Source organism: Pan paniscus, chromosome 2 (assembly GCF_029289425.2).
Source record: "Pan paniscus chromosome 2, NHGRI_mPanPan1-v2.0_pri, whole genome shotgun sequence".
Classification (NCBI taxonomy): domain Eukaryota; kingdom Metazoa; phylum Chordata; class Mammalia; order Primates; family Hominidae; genus Pan; species Pan paniscus.
The window spans coordinates 162,377,588-162,391,704 of record NC_085926.1 but is presented as its reverse complement, the minus strand read 5'-3'; positions in this window follow the sequence as shown (position 1 = coordinate 162,391,704).

Below are 14,117 nucleotides of genomic sequence, written 5' to 3'. Positions count from 1 at the left end.
GGGTATGCCCTCATGACCTAGTCATCTCTCAAAGGCTGACCTCTATTACCATCACACTGGGGATTACTTTTCAATATATTTTTAGAGGTCATAAATATTCAGACCATAGCATTTTATCTCTGGTCCCCCAAAACTTATGTCCTTCTTCCATGCAAAACACATTCATTTTATCTCAACAGCCCTCAAAGTCTTAACTCATTCTAGCACCAATTCAAAAGTCTGAAGTTCGGAGATTTATTTAAAATTAGACATGGGTGAGGCTCAAGGTAGAAGCCATCTTGGGGTAAACTTCCCTTCAGATTTGAGCCTGTAAAACCAAAAAAGTTATGTGCTTCCAAAGTACAGTATTTGGAAAGACATAGAATAAACTTTCTATTCCAGAAGGGGAAAATAGAATAAAAAATAAATGTAGAACAGTTCCCAAAGTAAGTAACGTATAACAGTTCCCAAGTAAGTAAATGTATAATAGTTCCCAAGTAAGTCCAAAACAAACAGGGAAAGCATTAAATCTACAGGCTCAAGAATAATCTTACTTGATATCATGCTTTCAGGACTCTAGGACAGAGATTGGACCCCAAAGTTCCAGATACCCCTGTCTCAATATCTTTACTGGGCACTGTTCTAGTGGGGGCTCTCTGCAGTGGCCCAACTCTAAAGCTTTCCCTTTGCCTGGATCACCCAATGCTCTGGGTGGCTAACCATTCAAAATCAAGGGCTCCCAGCTCAGGTATTCTGGGCATTTGTAGACATGGCACTGTGAGGATGCCAACAAGATTTACCACCTGGGTTTTTATAGGGGTGAACACTGTGGTCCACAGCACGCAGGACTGCTGAAACCACACCTGTACAGCTGAGAAGCTCTATGCTGGAATGCTGGGAAAACATACTTAAGGTGGCACTAGTCAGTAAGTGCTAAGGTCCCATGGTGCCCAGGGACCCTCTTTTGATATCATTTTGTCCCCTAGTTCCTGGCACTATGGTTTGTGATGTGATAAGCAGCACTAATAACCTTTGAAATGCCTTTGGAGTCAATCTCCCATTTTTTTGATGAATAGCACCTGACTTCTACTTATCCATACTAATTTTCTTATGAGTCACTTTGCCACACCCTAATATTCTCTGCCAAACATCTCTTCTCATTTATTAACCATATGGCCAGGCTGATAATTTGCCAAATATTTGAGATATGCTTCCATTTTGATTAAAATTTGTCTTTAGGTTGTTTCTCTCTGCATTTCGCTATAAGCATCGAAGCATGGCTCTTTCCAACCTTGAATGAGCCATGCTACTGGCTTCTCTGGTTCACTGGCTTGTAGACGGCCTGTTGTGGGACTTTTCAGACTTTATAATCATGTAAGCCAATTTCCTAATAAATCCCCTGTCAACACATCCATCATCTATCTATCTATCTATCTATCTATCTATCTATCTATCTATCTATCTTCTATCTCTCTCTCTCTATTCTATCTATCTATCTATTTATCTATCTATCTATCTATCTGTCTCCTATTGGTTCTATTTCTCTTAAGAACCCTGACTAATACACACATACAAAAGCACTGGGATTATAGGCATGAAGACTTACTTGGGAAATATTATACATTTACTTAACTTGTAAATGCATTAGTAATTAGTAAATGTAAATTAGAAATTTCCTCAGTCAGCCAGGCACAGTGGCTCATGCCTATAATCTCAGTTCTTTTGGAAGCCAAGGCAGAAAGATTGCTTGAGGTCAGGAGTTTAAGGCCAGCCTGTGCAACATATCAAGATTGTATCTCTATTTTAAAAAGAGGCTAAAAAATTAACCAGGCAGGGTGGTGCATGCCTGTAGTCCTAGCTACTCAGGAGGCTTGGGTGGGAGGATTGCTTGAGCCCTGGAGTTTGAACCCTATAGTTTGAATTATGATTGTGCCACTACATTCCAGCCTGGGTGAGAGTGAGACCCTGTCTCTAAAAATAAAAATAAAATTTCTTAGTCAAATATCCAATTTCATCAATCATAATTCTACCCTCCACAAAAGTAATGCAGTAAAGTTCTTTGGCACTTTATAACAAGTATCACCCTTCCCACAGTATCCAATATCATGTTACTCATTTCTATCTAAGGCCTCCTCATGATGGTCTTTATTGCCTATATATCTATGAACATTCTGTTAGGACCACCTACATAATCTCTAAGAAAATAAGTTTTCCTTATAATTCTCCTTTTCTGAGCCATCACCAGAATTGCCCTTAACATTCTATTTCCAGCAATATAGACTTTTTCTAGCATCTGTCTCAAAACTTTTCCAATCTCCATCCATTGACCTGTTCGAAAGCCACTTCCACATTTTTTTTCCACACTTTTTCCCCACTCTCCATGCCAATTTCTGTCTAAGTCTGTTCAGGTTGCTATAGTAAAAATACTACAAACAGGGTGGCTTATAAACTACAAACATTTATTTCCCATAGTTCTGGCGGCTGGGAAACCTAAGATCAAGGCACTGGCAGATTTAGTGGCTGATGAGAGCACGTACCTCATAGAGAGCACTTGTGAGCTGCATCCTTACATGGTGGAGGGGGCAAACAAGCTCTCTTGGGCTTAATTTATAAGGACACTAATCTCATTAATGGGAGCTATGCCCTCATGTTTTAGCCATGTCCCAACTTGTTAATATCAACACACTGGGAATTAGTTTTCAACATGTGAATTTGGTGGTGGTGGGGGTGCATAATTATTCAGACCATCATGATTTTCTCAATAAAATATTGGTACATTAAATCCAGTCTCAGTATTTGATTCTCAGAGAACTCAGACTAAGACAAGAGGTAATCTGGAACACCCTCAAAAAACTACTCTCAGTTACCCTCTGGAAAATCATTGCTGACAAAATTATAGCCATTTTTATTACCACAATTAACCCCATCATTTTCAATAAAATTATGCAATGTTGTTTCTAGTGTATAGTAAACCCTCAAATATACTATGTTTAAATTTTAGAGTGGTCAGATGTGAAATAATTCTTATCATTTTGTATAAGAAAAGGTAAGGACTTGGAGATATTAAGTAAATTGACATATCAAAAATGGTTAATAGATGGCAGATGAGTAATTTAATCCTGTTCTGCCTGATACAAAACCAAAGTTTCTGAGAGTTGTGAGATGCTGCCTCCTGGATGTCATCTAACAATTGCCATCTGTGTAACATAATCCAACTCAAACTTATCTCCAGCATTATCTGCCTCTTCTCTCCCATTAGTCCTCTGTCTTAACATGTTTGTGTTCCCAAAATTACCACACACTTTATAAATGAGAAGCATTCTAAGGGTTCAATAAACATGTATTAATTAATGAATCAACATACAGATAATGGACAAGTTAGCTTTTTAAAACTTACAGATTTTCAAATCCTATTCATAAATATTCAGTTCAAAATATTTCTGACAAGTTCTTTTAATGTTCAAAATACAGTATCATTACAAGCTTGACAAACATCAGCACAGTCACTAAATATTGTAAACAGAAAGAATGTAATTAAGTTGTCCAAAGTACACAGTCAAATGTTTGTAGCTCTCCTCTTACTGAATTTAAATATAGCCACAATGTAACCACAAGATTATTTGCTCATACAGGGGCATTTTTGTCATTTTTGACTCTTCTAGATTTTTAATATATTTATTGTTCATGTGATTGTATTTTTACCAAGAATTAAAACACCTATAAGATAGAGTGATTTATGTAAAGTATCATTTATACCTTAATTAAACAGGCCAAATTAAAACAAGGGGAAAAGTTGATATGATGCCAAGAGTATATTTATCCCTAGTCATACCTAAACATTTATATATTTTTTTCTGTTAAATACTTGACAAAATATTTCTCAAGTTTAATGATAAGAAAAGGAAGTTTATTGTATGAGTGAAACCAAATTTCTGGAGTATAGTTTAAAACAAAAAACCAAAACTAACTAGTATGGATGTTTTTAATGCCATTTTTATCAGTGTGTGTCTTTTACATTTCTGAATCTCATTTTGTTTATTGCTGTGGAAATTACTACTTGCCAAATTGCATCCCCATGGTGTGAGTGAATCACAGACGTACAAGTGTATTCAAAGCTGTCACATTTAGTACAAGAAAACTTGGAGCTTGAAATTGGCATTTAAATGACAAACTAATCCTACTGTTTACAATGCCAGAAATGTGCTATTAAGTGCCAGGTTTATGCAATAAAAAAAGGTTAATGCATTTTCTCAGTTTAAAGAAGGTAAAACATGGTTTGTTAAACACAATGTATGTTTAAACTGAAACATTAAAGTTACAAATAGTCATTAATACAATAGCCTGAAGTCATTGTATTACATTTATTTCATTCTTTCCACCACTTTTAAGAGCACCAGTTATGTGCAGAACACTTTGGGACTCAGTTTGCAAGAGGTGTAGACTCTAGTATGGGAGGAAAGACATGCATACAAAACATCATATACATTATTTAAAGTTACAAACATCATATGCAGAAGAATTTTGGTAAAATGATAGCTTGAGTGGACAAATCTAAATAATTCTTTTCCAAATTAATGAAATCTCTGATTTAAAAAAAAAACTTTCAAAATAAATTATGAACTTAATTTAGAAATTGAAAGAAATTGAAATATTCATCTCCATTAATAGGATACAATTAATAAATGAATCTTACCACTGCTCACTTACCAGATCAAATCCTAATTTCATGGCTCATCCATTTGCCTCTGTGTTTTGTCAAGTGGCCTTAGGAATCCAAGATGAATGTTGTGGGATATCTGGGGCTAAGAATTAACTGAATGCTTATGTGAACACCGTTGGCAATACCCTGAAGCAAGAGGCTCCAGCTAAGCTGTGCCCAGATTTCTGGGCCATAGAAACCTACAGATAATCAATGTGTTTTGTTTTAAGCTACTATAACTGCGATAAGTTTATTATGCAGAATTAGATAATGAATATATGATATGTCACTGTCACAGCATCCTTGGGTTGTCGCTGCAGCAGCTGGAAACCTCTTTGGCCAGTGGTGCCTTTACCTGAGTTTTGCTCAGGCCCGCTGTGCTTGTTCAGCCCACTCGGCCCTGCAGGCTGCACTCCACTTGCACTACCAGCCCAGATCCTGTGACTGCCAAGGGCAAGCCAGGCACAGAACAGTGAAGGGTGTGTAAACGAGTGTGTGGTCCAGCCACTGAGCACAGCCAGACATGCTGGGTGCAGTGGGATGGGCAGTTTCAGGCACTGGCATGGGCAATGGCTCCATGCGATGCTGCAGCAGGACCAGGCGTACCGCAAGCGGCTTCCACTGTGGCCACCAGGAAACACAGTAGCACTCAGAAGCTTGGAGATGCCAGAAACTACAGAGCCCTAAAGAAGGTGTCACAACCCAAGCTTGGGGAGCCCCTAGGTCTGGGATCCACAAAGGGCCACAGCTCTTCTCTGCTTCTCATAGCCTGCAGTGTGATGGGGGTGGGGGGATGGGGGAAGGTGTGTTTCAGTGCTGTTTGTGTTACATCTCTTTCATTCCTGTCATTCAATGGGACACAAGTTCTTGTCCTGCATCCAGGAAGAATGAGGTACCTGGACAACTGGAAGGTGAGCAAGGCAAAGAGGTGTTTTATTGAGCGACAGTACAGCTCTCAGGAAACCTGAAGTGGTTAGCTCTTATCTGCAGGCAGGTCTTCCTGTCTTCTCTGCAGCCTTCAGCAGAGAAGAGACATGGAGTGGGTAGCTCCAGTCTGCAAGCAGGTTATTAGGTGGTCTCTGCAAGTCTGGTTGAGTTCAAGGTTTTTATGGGCTTCAGAAGGGAGGAATTGTGTGCTGATTGGTCCATGGCAGGCCCAGAAAAAACACTGTTAAGTTCTCACTCTGGCAGCTTGGCCCCCCTTCTTTAGGCTGTTCCTGGCTTGAAAGTGGGGCTTCACCAGAGACCCCTTGTTTTCCACCCAGGAGCCTCTCTGCCTCATGCCATCAACTGCCATTCATGGCACCTAGGCTATTTGTGCTGAAGGGCCCCTGGAAGCCTGCACCAAGCCACCCTCAACCCCCTCTTGCCTCCCTCCTATGCTTGTTGTGTCCAAAGTCCAGAGGGGGCCAAGGTGGCAGAGGGCTGGTATGTTGGCATCACCTCAGGCACGCACATACCTGGATGGGTCACAACAGAGCCCACGGTTGGCTTCAACTTTGTTCCAGAATTGGAGTGGATGCCAGGAGCAGGGAGAGACCAGGCAGTGGGAGCAGGCACTTCTAATCCTGTGGGGGCAGGAGGGGGCTTCCTGGGCCACCAAGTGAATAGGGATGTCCTGTTCCAAAGTCAATCTAGGTGCCTGCAGCTGCACCTGGGAGGGTGGGGCACCTGCACAGCCAACTCGGAAGACAATGGGGCTTCTGCCTCTTCTCAGCTCCCACTGGCTCCGTAGAGGGCACAGCCTTGACCACACCTCCCCTGCTGCCACCGGTGTCTTGGCAGTGGTTGCTCCAGACAGGCTGCCACTGCCATCATCGCTATAAACAAGAATTCTCATGTAGTATAATCTGTTATCCTTCAAAATCTGAGTATTATAAATTTTGCTTCCACTGATGGTATTTTTTTTCATTTCATCAAACAGTTATACATTTACATGATAAATACCAAATAATTAAATAAGTATGGGGGAGTATGAAGAAGCCTGTAGGGGAGTTCTGTGTCCAAAGAGAGAAAAAAAGTGGAACTCAAAATAACCTCAAGCCTACAAAGTAGGTTTATAAGGGAAAAAAAGCAGAGAAATAAATCACAACCAAGAAACTTGGAAAACAAAGCTTGGAAGTTGTCATTTCTATCCTAACCACAAGTACAATGCTGTACAAACTGAATAATCAAAAAATCTTCTTAGATCTGTAAGAGGTGAGTCAAAGGACAAACTGCTGCCCCTAAAATAGGACAGACAGGCGGCCGCAGAGAATTACAACATATCAGAGCAGATCCCTCCCCACGAAGAAGTGGGAAGGAGTGCTGGGATAGAAAAACCTGAACTATACTGGATTAATTCCTGGAGATTCAGTGTGGACAAGTGTAAAAGTTAAAAACTCCAGGAGGACCCAGTCATAGGGGGCCCCACATTTTTGCAAGTTTTGCCTCTAGGAGTTTGACTGGGTTCTTATAGTAAATATCAGAGAAAAATATCCTGGAGGGGAGGAAAACAGAAACCACTCTGAAACACACCAGAGTGCCCTGATCTTAACAAGGCCTTCCCTCAGGAGAAACTAGTTAACCAGAGCTTAACCTACTAGAGTTCTCTCATAGCCTAATTGACCTAGGTGTAGGGGAGGGAAATATCCAACTCTAGTCCACTTTAGCCGTACTGAACAATTTGAGCAGTGTGATGTTGGAGGGCTGAGAAATCCTGTGATGTTCACCATCCAGAGGCATAGGCATAGGCCTACTAAAAGACTGAAACACAATTACAACTCTGTAGAAGGCTTCCCTGGACAGAGCTACTTTTCCAGCAAATAATAAAGGCCTAGTTACAGAAGGTTTTTTCCCAATTACATCATGTACAACTATTAAGAAAAAATTACAAGGAATACTAAATGGCAAAAAACAGATTGAAGAGACACAATAAACATCAGAACCAAACATGAGAAAAGGTGCTGGAATTATCAGGCTGGGAAATTAAGACAACTGTCATTAGTATGCTAAGGACTCTAATGGATAAAGTAGACAACATGCAAAAATAGATGGGGAATGTAAACGGAGAGATAGAAATTCTAAGAAATAATCAATAATAAGTGCAAGAGATTAAAAGCTCTGTAACAGAAATGAAGAACACCTTTGATGAGCTTATTAATAGACTGGATACAGCTCAGGAAAAAATGCCTATGCTGAAAATATCTCAATGGAAACTTCCAAAATTGAGAAGCAAAAAGAACAAAGAATGAAATATCTTAGAACAGTGGTACAACTACAAAAGATGTAACATACATACAAAGAGAAAATGAGACTACCAGAAAAAGTAGAAGAGGAAAAAATCAGAATAAATATTTGAAGCAATAATGCTTGAGAATTAATATCATAAACCATACCACAGATCCAGGAAGCTCAGAGAATACTATGCAGATGAAATGCTGCACCAAGGCGTATCATTTTCAAATGACAAAAAAATGAATAATAAAGAAAAATATCTTAAAAGAAAACAGAAAAGAAATTGCCTCTAGAGGAAGAAAAATAAAAATTGGACTCAACTTCTTCTTAGAAACCATGCAAGCAAGAAGATAGTAGAGTAAAATATTTAGTGTAAAGAAAGAGAGTGAGAATAAAAGAACCAAGCAAGCTAAAAATCATTACCCTGTGAAATTATCCTTCAAAATTGAAAGAGAAATAGAAAAATAAAAATTGAGAAAGCTTATTGCAAGTGGATCAACCTTGCAAGAAATTTTACATAGATTCTTTAGAGAAGGAAAATAACATAGCTCAGAATTTTCAAAGACTAGAAATTATACATTGTCTTCTCTCCGATTACAATGCAATTGAAGTAGGAATCAATAATAAAAAGTTACTAGAAAATCACAGCTATGTATAGAGTAAACAAACCATCTCTAATACATAGGTCAGGTAAGAAATCACAAAATAAATTTAAAATATTTTCATTAAATAGAAATGAAAATGCAACTTAGAATTTTTCACATGCATTAAAAGCAATGTTTAGAGAAAAAAGTGTTTGTATTGAATATATATGTTAGAAAAGAAGAAAGGTCTAAGTCACTCATCTAAAATGCCATATAGGAAACAGGAAAAAGAAGAGCAAATTAAATTTAAGGTAAGAAGAAAAAAAAATAATGAAAGTTAGAGAAAACTCAAACTGAAAGCAGAAAATCAATTGAGAACATCAATAAAAACAAAAGCTGGTTGTTTGAAAAGCGATAAAATCATTAAGCCTTCAGCAAGTTTTACAAAAAAAAAAAAAAAACAGAGAGGATACAATTACTAATATTATAAGTGAAATAGAAAACATCACTACAGATTCTATAGACAGTAAAACATTAATAAAGGAATATTATGAACATTTCTATGCCCACAAACTTGATAACCTAGATAAACCAATTCCTTAAAAGATACAATCTGACAAAACACACAAAAAGAATTGAACAAAGTGTATAGGCCTATAACTGTTAAGGAAATTGAATCAATAATTGATAATATTAAAAACAGAAAGCACCAGGCTAAGATGAATTCATTGCTGCATACTACCAAGCATTTAAGACACAAACCATACCATGTCTCTACAGTCTCTTTCAGAAAGTAGAAACAGAGGGGTATGTTTACTTATTCTGTGAAGCCAGGATCATCCTAATACAAAAATCAAAGACATTACAAGAAAACTGCAGACCGATATTTCTTATGAAGACAGATGCAAAAATTCTCAAAAATTAGCAGATTTCATCCAGCAATGTATAAAATATTATACACCACAACCAAGTGGGATTTGTCCTAGGTATGTAAAGCTGGTTTAACATTCAAAAATCAACTAACATAATCCATCACACCAAAAGCAAAAAAACAAAAACCACATGATTGTATCAATAGATCCTGAAAAAGCATTTGACAAAACTTAATGCCCATTTATGGCATTGATAAAAATATTTGAAGCTGATAAAAAATATTTACAATAAATTTTATAGCTAACATGATACTTAATGATGAGAAACTCAAACCAATCCACTAATAACAGGAACAAATTAAGAATGTCTCTTTTCACCATTTATTTTCAACACTGTACTGGAAGTCCTAATTATTTTAATAAGATCAGAAAAAGGAATTAAAAGTATGTTGATTGGAAAGTAATAAATCTGCCATTATTCACAGATGACATGGTTATTTTTGGAGAAAATTTAAAATAATTTATTAAAAAAAATACCCTTGGAACAAATAAGTGATTATAAGAAGGCTGCAGGATACAAGAGTAATATGCAAAATTAAATCACTTGTCTATATATCGGCAATGAACAAATGGGATTTAAAATTAAAGACACATTATTGTTTATAATAGCACTCAAAAAGTAAACACTTAGATATAAATTTAATAAAATCTATAAAATATATATGTGAAGAAAACTACAACACTCCAAGGAAAAAAATTAAAGAACTAAAAAAAATGGAGAGATATTCCATTTTTATGGATAGGAAGACTAAATACTGTCAAGACATCGATTCTTCCTGGCATAATCTATAGATTCACCACAATCCCAATAAAAATTCCAAAATGTGATTGTTTGGCTTTTGACAAACTAATTATAAAGTTAATATGAGCAAAGTATAGTAGTCAAAACATTACTGAAGGAGAAGAACAATATTAAAGGACTAATGCTACCTGATTTCATGACTTACTGCAAAGCTAAAATAATCAAGAACATGATGTGTGGTAAAAGAATAGACAACTATATCAATGGAATACAATAGAAAATCCAGAAATGGACCTATATAGATGTAGTCAACTGATCTTTGAGAAATGAGCCAAGGATATATAACTGAGAAAACACAACCTTTTCAACAACAATGCTGGAAATACTGGACATCAACATTAAAAAATAAAAAAAAAAATCTAGACACAAATTTACACCCACCACAAAAATTAACTCAAAATGGATCACAGACCTGAATATAAAATGCAAAACTATAAAACTACTAGAAGATAACAGAAGAAAAAACTTAGAACTTGAGTTTGGTGAGGATTTTAGATACAACATCAAAAGTATGGTTCATAAAAGATACAATTTATAATCTAAACTTCACTAAAATTAATTTTTTTCTCTGTAAAAGACACTATCAAGAGAATGATAAAGCAAGCTGATGACTGAGAAAAAATTTGCAAAAGGTATACCTGATAAAGGACAGTTATCCAAAATAAACAAATAAATATTTAAATTCAACAACAAGAAAACAATCAATTGGATTAAAAAAATAGGCCAAAGACCTTAACAGACCTCTCAAAAAAAAAAAGACATGCAGTTGGCAAATAAACATATGAAAAGATTTTCTTAATATATATTATAGAGAAAATACACATTGAAACAATAAGATACTATTACATCTATTAGAATGGCCAGAATCCAGAATGCTGATAGCACCAAATACTGGTGAGCAAGTGGAGCAACAGGAACTCTCATTCACTGCCAGTGAGAATGCAAAATGGTACAGCCATGTTAAAAGACATTTTGTTGATTTCTTACTAAACCAAACAAAATGTGCTCTTACCACACAACCTACCAGTCATATTCCATGGTATTTATTCAACGAATTGGAAAATTTATGTCCATGCAAAAATCTACACAAGTATGTTTATGGACACTTTATTCATAATTGCCAAATATTGGAAGAAACCAAGATGTCCTTCAGTAGGTGAATGGATAAAGATATTGTGGTAACTCCAGACAATAGAATATTATCCAGTGCTAAAAAGGAATCAGTGATCCAGCCAAGAAAATATGTAGAGGAACCTTAAATGCATATTACTAAGTGAAAAAAAAACTAATCTGAAAAGGCTATGATTTCAATAAATGATATTCTGAAAAAGATAAAACTATGGAAACAGTAAAAAGAACAGTGGTTGACAGGGGCTAGTGAGGGGGGAAGATGAATATGTAAATCAGAGAGGGATTTAAGGGCATTAAAAATACTCAGTATAAAACTGTAATGGTGGATACATGTCCTTATATATTTTTCTGAATCCCCAGAATGTACAATTCCAAGAATGAACCCTAATATAAGTTATGGACTTTGGATGATAATAATATATCTAAGTGGGTTCATCAGTTGTAACAAATATACCACTCTGGAGAGGGATGTTGATAATGTGGGATGCCAGGCATGCATAAAGGCATAGAAATATGTCAGTACCATCTCAATTTTGCTATGAACTTAAAACTGCTATAAACAAATAGCCTTTAAAAAACTGAAGCTAATAATTATGTTGACTGATGTTTTTAAGTTCTTCCGATAGTATGTAAGTATCTCTCTACATATACATATAGGTCTACATATATACATTTTCATCTATCAACCTAATCTATTTATCTGTAGCTATATAGATATAGCTATGCAGATATAGCTGTACAGATATAAATTAGATACATTACTTTAGTTTCACTGTTAATGTTATAAAAATCTAAAAGGAAATCATATAATTAAAATAAATATTATTTTGGTGTTCATGAGATTAATACCATGCTAAAATCACATAAGCTGATATCTTTAGAAGATATGTAGTATATAACAAATATGTACATCAATTGCTTTAGTGACTATTTTTCAATTAATGTAAAATTGAATCATTATTTACTTTGAAATTCATTGAACATATTAATAGTGTTGGCAACACATGCTCCTACTGTTGCTAGGAGCTGCAGTGTTTGGATCTCAGGTTCTTTTTTTTTTTTTTTTTTTTTTTTTTTGAGGCTCATTTTCCATTTTAAAAGGAGATGATATTGGCTTCAAAGGGTATCTTAGCCAAAATATCTATAATTTATGAAAAGATATTTTAAAACATTCTTTAAGATACACAATAGTAAAAGAGATTAAGTTTTTATACTGGAATACCTTACAAAATACTTAGAGTCATAAATCAGACATAGATTATATAAGAAGAGCATATTCCATGTCTCTACCTTCCTTTATCTGACTCTGGGTCACTGCTCCTCTTTACTCTGTCACGCCCATCTCCTTTTTGGTCTAAGATTTCCTTGAGAACTGATCAAATATTTACAAAAAAGCCTGAGTCTCAGGCATTCATTTTGGTAGAAATGTAGATCAGGATCTTTGGATTCACAGTCCAGGATTAGAAAAACGCTTGTCTGAATTCTTCACTCCATAAATCTTGGGTAAACACTGAGCCTCAACCTAGTATCTTGTACCCATCATGCTTAATAAAACCTAAGAACTAGATTTGTATCCTGTACCTCATCCTAATGGGTCTAATAGATATGTTAGCAGTCTAGGTTCTTTAAAACTGAGACCCTGAATTCCAACCCTTTGTGTAATTCTTGCTAGAGGCCTAAGGAATGCCCCACATACGCCTAAGGAATGCCCCACATATGCCTACTAAAAGAATGGAAATCTTATTCACAGCCATATATCTCTGAAGAATGTATAGAACATTTCTATGTAAGCACCCTCAAGATTCTTTATATCAACATCCTTTCTACCTGATTTGACCAAGCCTCTAGATTTTGTCACTTTCACTACTGTACCTTAGATAAGTACCTTGTGTCTTACTGTTCTCTTTTCCCATTTATCTGTTGCTGCGTAGCAAGCCAAAAAAACCTGTGTAACTTAAAATAACAACTGTATATTGGTTTTCATGATTTTTAGGTTGAATGGGGTCACTCTGGGCTCCCTCACGTAGCTGTGTTCATCTGCCTGTCAGCTGGAGGCTAGGTTCAACTGAGACAGTGAGCATGGCTCTACCTGTCTTTCCATAGGGTTTTTTGCTCCAGTTTCTTTACAACATGATGTTTTCATGTTCAAAAGTCACAAAAATCTTGTTGCATTCCATTAGTCAAAGCATGCCTGAAACCATCCTCATCATTCAAACTAAGGGAAAATAGACTCTACTTCTTGATAATGGCAATAGCAATTTTCATTACTAAGTATATGATTAAAGGAAATGAAAGAAATTTTGTGACAAATTTTGAAAACAATCTACCACACCACTGTGAACCCCAAAAATCTGAGAAAAATCTCAGTTATTTTAGAAAGTTTATTTTGTCAGTGTTGAGGATGCATGCCCATGACACAGCCCCAGGAGATCCTGCTGACAAGTGCCTACAGCAGTAGGGGCACAGCTTGGTATTATAAATTTTAAGAAGATATGAGACATAAATAAATTATCTACAAGATGTACATTGGTTCAGTCTGGAAAGGTGGGACTACTCGAGGAGAAGGCAGGACAACTCAAAGTGGGGAGGGTGCTTCTAGATCATAGGTAGATAAGAGACAAATGGTTGCATTCTTTTAAGTTTCTGATTAGCCTCTCCAAATGAGGCAATCAAATATGCATTTATCTCATTGAGAAGAGGAGTGACATTGAATAAAATGGGAGGCAGGTTTGCATAAGCAGTTCCCCACTTGACTTTTCCCTATAGCTTAGTGA